Source organism: Dermacentor silvarum, chromosome 1, assembly GCF_013339745.2.
Source record: "Dermacentor silvarum isolate Dsil-2018 chromosome 1, BIME_Dsil_1.4, whole genome shotgun sequence".
Lineage (NCBI taxonomy): Eukaryota > Metazoa > Arthropoda > Arachnida > Ixodida > Ixodidae > Dermacentor > Dermacentor silvarum.
The window spans coordinates 334,284,900-334,300,240 of record NC_051154.1 but is presented as its reverse complement, the minus strand read 5'-3'; the positions used below and the strand labels follow the sequence as shown (position 1 = coordinate 334,300,240).

The 15,341-nt window shown below is 49.7% G+C and overlaps 6 non-coding genes across 6 annotated transcripts; all 6 read left to right on the top strand.

The window, feature by feature from the left end:
• Positions 1 to 4,224: 4,224 nt before the first annotated feature.
• On the top strand, positions 4,225 to 4,297 carry Trnav-cac (transfer RNA valine (anticodon CAC)). The gene has a single exon. It is a non-coding gene; the product is annotated as a tRNA-Val (tRNA).
• Positions 4,298 to 4,375: 78 nt separating this feature from the next.
• Positions 4,376 to 4,448, top strand: Trnav-uac (transfer RNA valine (anticodon UAC)). Its single transcript has one exon. It is a non-coding gene; the product is annotated as a tRNA-Val (tRNA).
• A 79-nt stretch (positions 4,449 to 4,527) lies between these two features.
• Trnav-uac (transfer RNA valine (anticodon UAC)) lies at positions 4,528 to 4,600 on the top strand. Its single transcript has one exon. It is a non-coding gene; the product is annotated as a tRNA-Val (tRNA).
• A 79-nt stretch (positions 4,601 to 4,679) lies between these two features.
• Trnav-uac (transfer RNA valine (anticodon UAC)) lies at positions 4,680 to 4,752 on the top strand. The gene has a single exon. It is a non-coding gene; the product is annotated as a tRNA-Val (tRNA).
• A 79-nt stretch (positions 4,753 to 4,831) lies between these two features.
• Trnav-uac (transfer RNA valine (anticodon UAC)) lies at positions 4,832 to 4,904 on the top strand. The gene has a single exon. It is a non-coding gene; the product is annotated as a tRNA-Val (tRNA).
• A 79-nt stretch (positions 4,905 to 4,983) lies between these two features.
• Positions 4,984 to 5,056, top strand: Trnav-cac (transfer RNA valine (anticodon CAC)). Its single transcript has one exon. It is a non-coding gene; the product is annotated as a tRNA-Val (tRNA).
• The last annotated feature ends 10,285 nt before the right edge of the window (positions 5,057 to 15,341 follow it).

The window sequence follows — 15,341 nt, the reverse complement described above, 5'->3', positions numbered from 1 at the left end:
ATCAACGGCCGCCGGGTGGTCTTCAAGCTGCATCAAAGCAGATTTTTGCCCTACATCCCTTCTTGCTGGTTACTTGATAGTTTAACTGTGAGAGAAATAAACATTTCATTAGTAGCCGAACACGCACAGCTTATTATGTGAATATTTAGTATGAAAAGAAACCATACAATCGACAGTTAAGAAAATAGGGAGGGATCAGGCTAACAACCACCGGGAGTGGCAGAACCCCGGCTTACATTTAGGGATGAAGTTGTAGAAAAGCACGTCGGTTGATGACCATGCTCGTGCTTTAAAGAGTGCGGCAACATAATATAGCGAAGGCATAGGTGAATACTACCGTACACGCCGCGGCCCGCCATTTAATCTCACTTTTGAATCTCATATAGTCATTCGGATACAGTGATGGAACTCGAGCCAATAATTTTGGCGCGAATGTAAATTTAGATACGCTGGTTACTGGCTTTCAGAAATACGATAATACACGGCCACTAGAAGCTTCTTTTTCCATTAAACAGAAATTGTTGACCCACAAGGCTAACGCTCATCATATTTTCACACGGAACATGCCATTTTTATTGCTTTATTCGGCTTCGTTAGAATTATGTCAATTGTTTATTCGACAATTTAGCCATCCTTGTTTAGAAATATACGCAAATTTAGACTCTGTCTAATTGTGTTTCAGTACAGTGCATCTACAACGTAGGCTTTCCTTGTTTTTTTTTCTCCACCCAGATTAAAGTATGATCTGCTTGCTTATTCACGTAAATTCGCAGACAACGCACCTAGTGCTACAAAAACATATACAAGGCTGCGAACACGAGGGCCGAGCCACTTAGCGAGTGGAAATATCATTAAAAATAAAAATTTACTGAGGCAATAAAATGCTCTGCATTTCTATTTTGTTTTTCATATTCCCCTCCCCAGTGTTGAGAAATTTTGCAGCATCCGCGTAGACCTAAAGCATTTGTCTAAGAACAATATACACTTGAAAGTCTCAGTTTAATTAGTTGGGCTAATTGTGAATTAACCTACGGTAGAATATTCAACTCGCTTGAAAATATAACGAAGAAAATTAATGGAAACCAGTAGGAAGTTGCCCTGTGCCTTAAGATACAAAAAAGTTGCAAATGAACTTTTCAGAATTTATTTACTACAATTTTATCGAGGTACTCTAAGTAATTCTTGAAAACTTATTTAATTTTTGTTTTTCCTTGAAAATAATCGCGCCGAAAATCAAGATATTGTTCTGCAGCAACAAAATATTGCAGTTGACTCTGCCTCTAGGCACGTCTTCCGCTCTTGAAAAATGTGACGAGCTCTATCGAAACTCATCTCATTGATTCCTGTTAAGGGTAGCTCGGATACCTGAAACAGTCTAATGAATGCTTTTGCAGCGACTCTCACACCAATCCAATAGTTTTCCATTTCTTTAGCGCGACTGCAATGCATATATATTTCTAACTCTTTGTCAGGTTGATTCGAATCTGTGATGCCTAGCAACTCTTAAAGTTTGCCTTTCGCCGCTATTCCCACCCATCCATATGTGTTTTTCCTTGTCGATAGGCGGCGCCGCTGTCTAAATCATACCGCTACCTCCATCAAACTTCGGGTCGTCCGTCACGTGCCTGAGCACGATCACCTCTAGGAATTCGAGGTGTTAATAGGCTGGGAACAATGTGGACAAGAGTTCGTTAGTGTCGCGAAGACGAAAGAATTCCTGCAGAAGCCATGTTAAATGATTATCGAAGTTAATGCGATTAACATTCACACAATCTAGCGAGCAAGAAGCGACACGCCGTGTTAGCTAAGACACGTTTATTTCGAATCCGTAGTGTTTCTCCTGATGTTTCAAGTGATTCGGCTATATGCGGCCATGCACTGTCTCCCTGATTGACCCGCTTTGTTATGACCATCGCTCGCCAATGTTACCTCACGATGGTAGAACAAGGACCGCAGGCCGACGGTGCATGCAGTGACGACGATGGGTTTACGAGGTAGGAATGATGTCGATAGAACGACGAAGGCACATGAGGACGACGGCATGGCGACGATGAGATGATTCTGAAGTGATGGCGATAAATAATTGCGACGAAATACAATGCCATGACGCCGGTGTTCTAATCTCGATTGATTGACAATAATTGCACAATACTAGCGAAATGAAATAGAAATTATGTTGATGGAACCTGAGGTGGTATTATGACCAAAGAATTTAGTAATTCTTAGCCAACCAGACACGCTTCTGAATAACATACCAGCCTTCTCCCTTTCTTTTCTCCTATTCCTTCCCAAGACGTCTTACAAACATATCCTCGGCCGTTGAGGTCAGTACGCCGGTGCTCTAGCTCATTAGGCCACGATCACACGTTTACAAACGTATCTTGCCAACAAGTATATTATTCAAGCTCGAACTTAGGGGGAACATTGACCTTGGGGGCTCCTATCGAACTACATGGGAAATCGGCAATAGTTTCTCAGCGCAACCGATGCACCAAATCTGATGAGTTATGTTGAATTTAGAAAAAGAAAGTTAAAATGTAGTGATTGCAGAGAGGGATATTTTATTATAGGGTGGTCTACGTTTTTACGTAAAATTTTAAAGAATTGCCAAATTTCGAAAAAGAAAACTTGACTTATAGAGATATGTACCTCAGCAGCTAAGAATGATATCGGAATTCTGTAAACTGCACCTCATATTACATCCAAAGCGCATAGAAGTCATATATCATACACCATCCTGAAATATACCACTATGTTGTGAATGTTGCATTTGCAAAACCCTTCCAAACATTAAAACAAATTCACGTAAGTTTTAAGGTATAGCAAAAAAAATTGCTCGCTTTTGATGCTCCAACGGGTGCTCTTTAAAGAAATGCCATATTTGTTTTTAATGGCCGAGTTGCGGATTTGGAAACTTCATGCTTCTATTTTTTTTTTCAAATTTACGAACACCCTGCGATTCTTTGAAAACATTACACTATATAAACGAAAATTCGATTTGCTGCAGTCTCTGCAATTTAACTTTCCCTCTTAATGCAACACATTTCATTCAAATCGGTTCAGTGGTTTTCTCATAAAAGCATTCCTGCATTTTACGTGTATTTGAGAATCCGGCATCGAAGATAGGCCCGAGCTAAAGCTTTCTCAATGGATCACAATGGATCACGCCAGTTCTATAGGAAACCCATGAAACAGAACCCTGACGTATATGCAAGACCGTGGCCACAGTGCTGCACAAATAAAAAGTCTGCTCAAGGAAAAAAATATATATTCAACGGAAGCTTCGCGGGAGCCTTTATCTCGGCCAGACATCTCTCCAGAATGCGGACGAGCTTTCTGGCCAGGTGTCTAGCAAAACCGTCGATTCATTGTCAGTAGAGCAAGTAGCTGGCCGTCTTCGAGATAACGCTGATACACAAGTGCGCTCGTTTCCAAGCACCGAGGTGAAGCGACAGCTTCAGGGTGTGTTTCTTTTTATTGCGATTTCTTTAGTTGTGCGTCATAGCATACGTCATAGCGGGAATTTCGAATTCTTTAAGGTCGATACGCCACGTGGTGGCGAAAAAAGGAAACTGTACGAAATGTCCCTAATTCCTGGTATTGCAACGGCGTTTCCGCCTCTCTTCTCGCTGTTTTAGCTTTAGCAACAGAAGCTTCTTCTTCAAGAGAAGCAATTCCTCCAGTTCTCTGTCCATTGAAAAATCAAGGGAACGCCGCGTGCCAGTACTCGCAGACAGGGAGATGTAAAGAATGCCGGAGTACACAGGTACCAACAAAGGGAGCGTTGCACGTATGTACACACAATCGAGCACGGCTGCTGCTGGTGATGCTATGTCACTGATGCTATCTGTTTCAGTACATACAAGCAAAAAAACTTTATATGTTTTTGCTAACGCTAAACACAATTTTTATAAACTTTTAAATCCACAAGAAGTATTTATGAAGTAAAAATAAGTGTTTTGTTAGCGCAACCTTTTGCAAAATGGCCAACTGAACTCGGGGCCTTTAAGGAGGGAGGATCTGGCCACGTTGCGCCACGCTTGAAATACGTCGATGCCGAGAGTCTCTTGTGGTTGAGAGCCGTCGTTGAGCGCTGCCGTCGCGTGCCGCCGGCCGGCGCCGACGCCGAAAATCCGTCGGAAATCCGTTCCTTGTGGTTGGGCCTTATTGCGATCGTATACGCGCAGAAGAAAAGGGGGAGCGAAATACTCTACTCCGTGCTCGGTTCCCGTGGTGTAGTGGTTATCACGTGCGCCTCACACGCGCAAGGGCCCCGGTTCGATCCCGGGCGGGAACAAAGCTTTTCGTTTTTATTTCTATTGCGATTGTATACGCGCAGAAGAAAAGGGGAGCGAAATACTCTACTCCGTGCTCGGTTCCCGTGGTGTAGTGGTTATCACGTGCGCCTTACCCGCGCAAGGTCCCCGGTTCGATCCCGGGCGGGAACAAAGCTTTTCGTTTTTATTTCTATTGCGATCGTGTACGCGCAGAAGAAAAGGGGGAGCGAAATGCTCTACTCCGTGCTCGGTTCCCGTGGTGTAGTGGTTATCACGTGCGCCTTACACGCGCAAGCTCCCCGGTTCGATCCCGGGTGGGAACAAAGCTTTTCGTTTTTATTTCTATTGCGATCGTATACGCGCAGAAGAAAAGGGGGAGCGAAATACTCTACTCCGTGCTCGGTCCCCGTGGTGTAGTGGTTATCACGTGCGCCTTACACGCGCAAGCTCCCCGGTTCGATCCCGGGCGGGAACAAAGCTTTTCGATTTTATTTCTATTGCGATTGTATACGCGCAGACGAAAAGGGGGAGCGAAATACTCTACTCCGTGGTCGGTTCCCGTGGTGTAGTGGTTATCACGTGCGCCTTACACGCTCAAGGTCCCCGGTTCGATCCCGGGCGGGAACAAAGCTTTTCGTTTTTATTTCTATTGCGATCGTGTACGCGCAGAAGAAAAGGGGGAGCGAAATACCCTACTCCGTGCTCGGTTCCCGTGGTCTAGTGGTTATCACGTGCGCCTCACACGCGCAAGGTCCCCGGTTCGATCCCGGGCGGGAACAAAGCTTTTCGTTTTTATTTCTATTGTGATTGTATACGCGCAGAAGAAAAGGGGGAGCGAAATACTCGACTCCGTGCTCGGTTCCCGTGGTGCGATTCTGCTTCCGGCAGCCAAGCTGTGTGGACGTGTGAATCATGGGCTCCGAAGGAGCAGCTTTTGCGGCGACCAGCCGCGGTAACAGGCTTAACAATAACGAGAAAGCGAGCTATCAGTTTATTTTGCCACCTCTGCCCAAGGGACGTGTTGTAAAGAACACCGTGTTTTTACATGGCGACGTGCGAGCAAGGCCCTACAGGGTCGAAGATTTCCGAGACGCGCTCGTCCCGACTGGATTGCTACCGGAAGTCTTGGACCTTGGCGCCTACCAGATCAATCATGTTTGGGCGGTCACCTTCTCGAACGACGAGGCGGCGAAGAAACTGGTGGCATTGAAAGAACTCAACGTGAAAGGGCGTCGCTGCGTAGTCGTCGATCCTCAAGACCAACAGGTACGCTTTCGCCTTCATTGGTTGCTGTACTGGGTGGAAGTCGAAGATGTAAAGACAGCGCTGGCATCTTTGGCAAGGTCATTGAAGTGACGCGAGAACGATGGCGCGTCAAAGGCGTCGGAGATAAGGATTCAACGTCTCGAACTGTTCTTCTGAAACTGAAGAGCGGAATGAAAGTAGACGACCTTCCGCACCAAATCCGAGTTGCAGGTGAACTGGCCCTTGTCGTGGTGCCTGGACGGCCGATGCAGTGCCTACGATGCAAGGGTGTCGGGCATGTCCGTCGCGAGTGCAAGGTGCCGCGATGCTCGCGATGCCGTAATTTTGGCCACACTGAGGATCAGTGTGTACGCACGTACGCGACAGCCGTGGGGCCACCTGCAAGCGAAGACACCGCAGAGATGAGGATGGATGCTGCTGAAGCCGAGGACGCCGCCAAAGGGGCGGGCGACCAGGAGAGCGCCAACAATGTGGAGGCGACAACAAAAACAGAGGCAGGTACGGAAGGAGTACTTGCTACTCCCCAAAAGAAAGACGAGCCATCAGGTCCTCGTGAAGAACTGGAGAAAGGCAGTGAAAACTGCCTTGTATCCGATGATACCACGTACGTGGCAGAAGGTGGTGACCCGGCCCCAGACAGCGACGCTATGGATGTGAGCGGCAACACTCCCTTCAAAAGGCCGCTAGACGCCACCGACGACAAAGCAACTCCTAAGAATCACGCCGACGGGCCGCCTGCAAAGTCAACTATGATAGAAGAACAACTTTATTGAAACAAAAATCTTACTGGTGTCTATGGGTGGAGCCCCTATTCCAGGGCCCCACTGGCTTCCGCGGCTCGCCGGGCCTGGTCGAGGGTCGCCAGCTGGCTTCCCAAGTCCAGTTCGGTGAGTCGCGCCTCCCACGACCAGTTAACGAGTGAGTTCCTGACTAGCGGCGAGACGGCATGTGCCGGGCGCCTCGGGCATTCGTATGTGATGTGCTGGAGTGTCGGGGTGTCTTCACACCAGGGACATTTGTCTTTGTGTCTGTCGGGGTATATCTTGTGTAGCCTGTGCAAGTGAGGAAAGGTGTTCGTCTGTAGGCGGCGCCAGTCCCTTGCCTGCACCCTGTTGAGCTTGGGATGGGGAGGAGCCTTTGTTTGTCGGCCGAGTCTTTGCAGCTCCAGTATTTCTCGGGGCGTGCCGGGTGTGGGGGGCTCCGTTAGGGTGGAGTGATCCGCGGCTCGGCCTGTCATATCTCGAGCCAGGCGGTCCACCCGTTCGTTGCCATCCACTCCGGCGTGTGCCGGGCACCATGTGATCCCATGGTCGTGAGTGAGTCTTGGTCCGAGGATGCGCACGACACTGGCCGGCAAAACTCCCCGCATGTATAGTCGACATGCGTCCTGAGAGTCCGTTAGCACGTGTGCCGATTGACCGTTTGCTTCAGCGGCTCGTACGGCTAGGGCGATGGCTGCGGCCTCCGCCGTTGCGCTGGACGAGGTGCGCAAGGACGCAGCCGCGACCATGCGTGCCCGATTTGTCGCGACCGCCACGAAGGCGGGGGTTCGTGTTGTGTGGGGGTAGAGACTTGCGTCCGCGAAATACGTGTCCGGGTGGCCCTGCCTCTGTAGCAGGGCTGTCGCCCTGGCTCGTCTTCGTCTTGCGTGGTATGTCGGGTGCATGTTGCGTGGGATGGGATACACATGTAGCCGTGTTCGCAGAGCGAGTGGTATCAGTTGAGTCTCGTCCCCGCAGAATTGCGGCGCCAGGGGGTAGTGCAGGCGTCTTAATAGACAACGTCCCTGGGGCGTCGCGTTAAGACGCTCTCGCTGGGCGATCATCGTGGCTGCGGCGAGCTCTTCATATGTGTTGGTCAGCCCTAGCTCCCGGAGGCGCTCCGTGCTTGTGCTCGCCGGAAGGCCGAGCGCGGCCTTACAGGCGATTCGAATCAATTTGTCCACTTGATCGGTCTCGGTGCGGCGCGTGGCTTGAAAGGGCAGTGCGTAAGTTATGCGACTAATGACAAAGGCTTGCACCAATCGCAAAGTGTCCGCCTCCGTCATTCCCTCTTTGCCACGCGCGATTCTGTTAATAAGTCCAGTGATGCTGCTTACAGTGCGTTTGAGTTTAGAGAGCGCGATGGAAACGCTGCCCGTTTCTTGTACGTGCATCCCGAGAACCCGCATGTTTGTTGTCCTCTTGATGGGTTCCCCATCGAGAAAGAGTTGTAGGGTCGGTGCTCTGTTCGCTTGTGTATGCTTGGGCCTAATGTGTAGGTATGCCGACTTGGCCGGGGCGCATTTCATGCCTGCTTGTTTCGTGAAGGTTTGGACCGTGTCAATGGCTCTTTGGAGGATATCTTGCCGGTCGCCGTACGAGCCTTGAGTGGCCCATAGCGTAATATCATCCGCGTATATGGCGCACCCGAGATCTCTGTGCTCCTCCAGTTGTAGTGCCAGTTTGCGTAGGCCGATGTTGAAAAGGAGCGGTGATAGTATAGAGCCTTGAGGGGTGCCTCGCCCCGGTAGGTCATATGCGAGTGATCGTGTCGTACCTATCCCAATATGGGCGGTGCGGTTGCTCAAGAAGTCTTGCACGTAGCAATGTATTCTATCACCACATCCTACGTCATCGAGTCCCTCAAGAATCGTGGAGTGCGAGATAGTGTCAAATGCTTTTTGAATGTCGAGTGCGAGCAAGATCCTGTCTGGACTACCCGACGGGGGATTGAGGACTTCGTCTTTTAGCAGTAAGAAGACGTCTTGGGCCGATACCCCTCTCCTGAAGCCAAGCATTGTGGCCGGAAGCAGATCGTTTTGCTCTATGTGTCTCTCGAGTCTGGTGAGGACGACTCGCTCAAAAAGCTTGCCCAGACAGGAGGTGAGCGAGATGGGTCGTAGTTGGCCTAGTTCGCGCGGTTTCCCCGGCTTCGGTATTAGAATAACGTTTGCCGTTTTCCATTCCGAGGGTAGTCGGCCGTGGGGTTTCCATACCGTGTCGTTAAAGAAATCGGTTAGCTGTTGGATGGCCGAGTCGCTTAGGTTTCTCAGCATTGCATTGGTAATTCGATCGGGGCCCGGTGCCGTGTTCTTCTTGAATGCCTGAGTAGCGGTGTAAAGTTCCTCGAATGTGATAGGGGCGTCCAGATCTCCGTTTTCTTGGCCGTGATAGTTTCTGGGGCTAGGTGAAGGCGTCTGTGCTTCTCCGGTGTAAGTGTTCTTTAGTAGTTGGATGAGCTCGTCTTCTGTGCCTGGATATTCTCCGACGAGTTTCCTCATGACATTATTCGCTTGCGTACGTGTGCTTGATGGGTCCAGCATGCAACGGAGGATAGCCCAGGTTTTCTTGGTGCTCAAGGTGCCTCGTAGGGAGTCGCAAAAACTTCGCCAGTTGTTGTTATTGAGCTGTATGGCGTAGACGTTGGCTTCTTCTGCCAGTTGGTCTATCCGGCGTCGGAGTTTGCGGTTGTGTCTTTGTCGCTTCCAACGCTTTGATAGACTTCGGCGGGCCTCCCAGAGGTGTGCCAGGTGGTTGTCCACCGCCGGCGTTTCCGGTGTGGTCTGATACTCTTTGGTGGTGGCATTGTAGATTTCTTTAAGAAAAGCGCTCCATTCTCCTGCAGAGGTTGGCGTTGAATTGGCTGTCTGCTGTTTTTCTCTGTACTTTTTCCAGTCAGTGAGTTTGGCCGTCCCCAGGGATTGGCGTACTTTTGCCGTGTTGCAGGTTACATTTATAATGTAATGGTCACTGCCTAGCGTCTCGTCCAGGTTGCTCCAGGTGACTCCTCTGTCGTCATTAACAAAAGTTAAGTCAGGCGTGGTATCGCGAGCCACGCTGTTGCCTACTCTGGTGGGGACGCCTGGCAGCGTGATCAGCAAGAGTTCATGTGTCTGTGTCGTTCTGAGAAGGTTGGAGCCCTTCGCCGTGTCTCTCTTGTATCCCCACTCTGAATGCCAGGCGTTGAAATCTCCGAGGAGAATTAGCCTATCACGTCGCACGAGGAGGGTGGATACATGGTTAAGTAATGGTGAGAAGTCAGCTTTTTGGTCTCTGGGTGAACTGTAGACGTTAACCAAGACGCACTTTGGTCGTCCCTTCTTCACTGGCCAGATTGTTATAATTTGGTGCTGGATTTCTACTCCCGGTGCTGCGGCACTGCTGATCGCAAGGTCTTTTCGAGCCAGCGTTGCCACCATCGGGTGATCCGGGTTCGTGTACAGGCAGTAACCCTCTATGGGTCTCGGTCGCTTCCCCACCTCTTGCAAGCAGATGAGGTCGGGAGGAACTAGCGCCGTCTTGATGTATTGTGTTAGTGTCGCGTGTTTGTTGTGTAGTGATCGGCAGTTCCACTGCCACATAGTGAGATTCTCTTGTTGCCTGGTTGTGTTGTTAGCCATGATGAGGAACTTCGGAGGTTGTGGTATCCTCAGTGTCCGTGGTGTCCATGATCTTCGCGCTCAGATGGCCCGAGGCGAGGCTGTGTCGTCGTTTGCGCGGCCGTTGGAACTTCTGAACTGAATCGTCTACATATCGTTTTAGTTCTTGGAATTCCGTAAACATCTGCTGCATTTGCGCTTGTAGTTGCTCTTGCATTTGCTGAAATTGTTGCTGGATTTGTTGCTGCTGTAATGCAAACATGTGTTCTACTTGCTGTAGTGTCACTTGTGTTGTCGCATCTTGTGGCGAGGATTGTGTTTCTGCTGGTGGCCGCTGTGACAGTGGTTGTTGTGTTGGCTGTTTTGTTTGTGTCGCGAGTAGTGGTGGTGGTGGTTGTGCTTGCTGTTGCGGTGTCGGAGTGGGTGGTTTGGATTTAAGTTGATCCATTTGCACCGTGAGCATAGCTACCTGTCGCTTGAGTGTTTCTACTTCTTGCGTTTTACCGTGTAAGATTGCTTTAAGTTGTCTGCCCTCTGAGATGGCTCGCTTGTATTCCTCACTTTGCGCGATGAATTTGGTCGTGGAAGACGCGACTCCCGCCCAGCTTACCTGTGCAGGTGTATTCTTTGCATTGGTCTTTGATCCCAGCTGCTGGCTGTTGCTCGTCGGGGTCCGGGATCGGGAACTTTGTTCCTGCGTACTTGTGGACTGGGTGAAGGCGGCAGTGCGCTGCGCGGATCTGGAGCGGGATCTCTCCGTGCTGGCGCTTCTGCTTCTGTGGCTTCGACCCGCCCTGCTGTCTTCTTCCCCGTACTCGGAGGAGAACCATCTTTGTGGTCTGGTGTTCTGCGGACGTGGGGTCCGCGATGCTCGTGGTTGTTGCGGTTGCTTTAAGCGTTTGGTGCAGCTCTTGTCCCCGGTAAGGTGGGCCCCCTCGCACGAGGCACATTTAGGTTCACAGGGGTGTCCTTCACTTGGGTTCACGAGCCCACATATTTTGCAGATTCGTAGCGTAGGATTTGGGCAAACGTCCGTGCGGTGTCCTTTGCCGCGACATAGCTTGCACACTTGGATGGTAGCACGAAAGGGGTGACACAAGAGCTCTCCTCCGTAATAGTATACGGTTCTCGGTAGTATGGGCCCGCTGAACGTAAGGGTGGCACTTTGGGTATCGCCGATCATGCGGGCCTGGATCAGCTCGACTCCTTGCGTGCGAATCCGCATGTTGGCAAGCAGGGTCTCTGACGGAGTGTGTCGCGGTATACCATGCACCACCCCTCTCAGTGCGTCTTCCCCGGTGGCCGCGTATGCTTTGACGGCATGGGCTACGTCGTTGATGGTCAGGAGGCGAAGTCCCCGTGCTTTCATGGCCACCTCTTGGTGCGGAGTAGAGAGGATGGCTATGTTAGAGCCTGGCTTGATTCGCAGGAGAAATTGTTCCCCAGAAAACTCATGGTTGCAGGCTTCAATGATTGCTGTCGCCATTGCTGGTGTGAGGATGTTGCGTAGGGGTAAGCCCTGATGCGGTCGTATGACGATCTTGAAATCGTCCTTTGGTAGTGGTGGGAGCTTGGCTAGTTTTCTTCCTTTCGGAGTGGGCGGTCTCTTGGTGTCCGTGTTAACTTCGAGCTTGTCTTTGGCCGGCGCTTTGCCGCGCTTTCGTTCCAACGCTTGTTGCTTCCGTTGGCGTAGCGTTAGCACCGTTTGCCAGTCTGCATCATCATCGGGGGGGTTGGTGGAAGTTAGAGTAGGTCCGCTCACCTGCGTATGCTTGGTTGAGTACCCTGTCGACGTGCTGGGGCCGGTGAGGTCCATTCCGTCTTCGTCATTTGATGCTTGCCGGTGTAGCGTTCCGGTGCTCGTGAAATCTCTAGTTGCTTCCGTAGCCATGGTTAGGTCAGCTCCGAGCCGGAGCCCGTGCCGCCGGCGCAGGCGTTGCCGGAGCGCCTCGTAGGCGTTCGGGCTAGCGAGAAGACGACGAACCGTGGGAAACGGTGATAAGGCCACTTCCCATACAACTCCCGGAGAAAACGGCACGGGCAAGGGCGGCTGGTGAAGGTCGCGGCGTTTCGGTGGTTGCGGAGCACGCCGACGGCACGTCCGTTCACTTCGGCCGACTGATTGGAACTCTCAACTATGATAAGAAGGAGCAGCTTCAAGCCCTGTCCAAACATCACTCGGGACAGGAAGGAGGGCGACAAGCCACCACCGACTACGGACCATGCCAGACCACCGGACGGTCCCGGGGGCGTCTAGCCGCTGGCTAGACGTTGCGGTGAGCACGGTGCTCCGGGCCTTTCTCTCTTTCCCGCAGTAGCAATGGCAACCAACCCGACGCTTAGCTTGGGCACGCTAAACGTGAGAGGTCTGGCCGCCAAGCGTAAACAAAGCCAAGTGTACCGGATGATGGTGGACCAAGACCTCGATGTTCTAGCCGTGCAGGAGACAAAAGTCGAAGGGGAGGAGGAGACCCGGGGCATGGTGTTAAGGTTTACGCCTTCGTATTACGCGGTAGTGAGCCATGGCAAAGGAGCATCGACAGGTGTTATTTTATTTATTAAGAAGCTGCCCGGGCTATTCATCGAAAATTATTTTTCGTGCCCTTCTGGCAGACTAGTGTATTGCGACTTTGCTGTTGGTGATGATTCTTGGCGGGTGGTAAGTATATATGCACCCAATATATGCGATGAACGCAAGAAGTTTTTTTCAGCGTTAAAGGCGCAAATATGCGCGCATAGAAAGGTCATTATTATGGGAGATTTTAATTGTGTACTCGGCGATCGAGATAGAACAGGCAAGAGAACAAATGATAAAAGCTGTCATGTCCTCACTGAACTATTAGCCGAGTGTGACTTGGAGGACGTGGCTGATTGCCTAGTCGGAACACGCCAGGTTCAATACACGCACTTCCAAGGCAATAGTCACGCTCGTCTTGACAGGATATACGTGACACTAGACGTTATACCCATATGTCGAAGCTACGATGTCATACCTGTTTCCTTCACCGACCACTGTTTGGTCAAGACATGCGTTGGACGCAAAGGAAAAGGCAACACTTTCACGTGGGAAATGTGGAAAATGAATTCCAAATTGGTTAAAGGACGAGTCTTTTCTAAGCAATGTACAGGAACATTTGAAGGATGTAGAAAACAACAAAGTGGCGCAAATCACTGAAAAATGGGAAATTTTTAAACAACGAATTAAGTTAACCGCCATCGACCGTTCCTGTAAAATAAAGTATGAAGAAAGAGCTAAAGAGAAAGAACTAAGGGCAATGTTGGAAAAATTAACGGCCTTAGAGTGCAGCCAGCCAGGCGCATACAAAGACGATTTACGCAGCATCAAAGCGAAATTGGAGCTATGCGATGAAGAGCGATATCGAGGAGCGATTATACGCGCAAGGGCAGAGGCACTGACAGCAGATGAGACGCCAACTAAACGCGCGCTCGGTCTTGAGAAAACGCATGCGCGGCGCAATCACATAGATAGTATTGAAATAGATAGTAACGAAATAACCGACGGTGAGGACATAGCACAAGCGTTTTTCGAGCACTTCGAAGAACTTTTTGCATCGAGAACAGTTGACGTAGACGCCTTTAGAGCTGCGTTTTTAGGGCGTATGCCGCAACTCAGCGACGAGACGAAGAACATGCTCGAGGCACCGATATCAACTCATGAAGTTGAAAAAGCAATTGAAGATTTAAAAGCCGGAAAATCACCCGGTCCGGATGGCCTTTGTGCCGATTTTTATAAACTGTTTAAATCAGAACTATCGCCTCTACTCGCTGACGTGTTTAACAAAGCGTATGAAGTAAACGCATTGCCACAATCTTTCGGGCAAGCGCACACTGTACTTATCCCTAAGACTGACCAGCCTGCGAAACTGAAATTTGTAATGTCGTACAGACCAATATCACTTACCAACAGTGATTACAAAATATTCATGAAGATAATCGCAGACAGGTTACAAACAGTAATGGAAACCATAGTAGGTCGGCACCAAACATGCGGAATCAAAGGACGAAGCATTAACACGAACGTACACATAATGAGATCGATTTTGGAATGTTGTGATGCCTTAAGGGCGCGAGTTGCGATTCCTCAACTTGATTTGGAGAAAGCTTTTGACTGTGTTGCGCACAGTATTTTATTTGCCATTCTTAAGCATATAAATGTCGGGTCCATAATTACTGACGGGGTAGCCATGGCGTCCCGGAACGGCACTACTAAGCTTATAATTACCAAGACTTTGGGGGCCCCCATCAGCATTCAACGTTCCGTGCGCCAAGGCTGCCCAGCCAGCCCACTTTTGTTCTGTATTTATTTAGAGAGTTTGTGTTTGGCAGTCATTGAGAACAAATGTATCCATGGGTTTACGATGCAATCGTCAGAAGTCAAACTCCTGGCCTATGCAGACGACGTAGCCGTGTGTTGCAAAGACAAGGGGAGCATTTTACAGACGACAAATGTTGTGAAAAACTTCGGTGAAATCACTGGTAGTAGAGTAAACTGGAGCAAGTGCCTCGGTATTTGGCATGGAGAATGGACTGAGGCTCCTGCTATATTTGCGAATGTCAAGTGGTCAACAACGCCAGTAAGGTACTTAGGCGCACCACTCGAAGCTTACAAACAGAGTGACGAATACTGGAAGGGCCAGCTTAAAAGTGCTAAAGAGAAGGCTGAGGCGTGGAAAGCCAAATACCTTTCAGTATTTGCCAGGGCTACTGTATGCAACTTGTTTTTCGTCGCTAAGCTATGGTATGTCATGCAATTCATTTTCTGTAACAGGGCCAATGTGCAAAAATTCCACAGAGTCTTTGCAGTGTTTGTGTGGGGTTCCGGATGGGAGAGATGTTGTCGCAACAATTTGGTCAGACGGGTGAAAGATGGAGGATTAGGGCTGGGCCCACTTGTTTGTGAGGCAACTAGTAGGACGTTTTATTTTCTTTCGGAACAACGATGATCCTTTTTTCCAAACAGTCTGTAGAGTTAGACTCGTGCACTTGTTGCCAGAGTTGATTGTATGCTCCCAAGGTGTGCCAGCGGCAGTGTTTGGTTTCTACAGGGAAATTTTATTCAGTGTTCGTTTCTTTGCTGTACGGTATTCGAAAGAATATTTGTTTAAGGTCTCAAGGAAAAAGCTGCGCAACGATATAATGGACAGCCTTTTTCCCTCGCCTCTGTACAGAGCCATATACAGTCGAGGCCCAGGCCAGAATGTTTTTAAACGCGTCAAACGAATGCAGGTACCGCCAGGTATGAAAAGTTTCTTTTTCAAACTACACACAGGTACACTTTCAGTTGCAACGTTCCTAGAAGAAAGAGGCTTTTACATGCCATGGGGCTCACAATGTATAATTTGCAAACAACCTGAAACCATAGACCATGTTTTCTTGCACTGCTGGGAAGGAGTATACTTCTGGGAAGTTTTACAGCG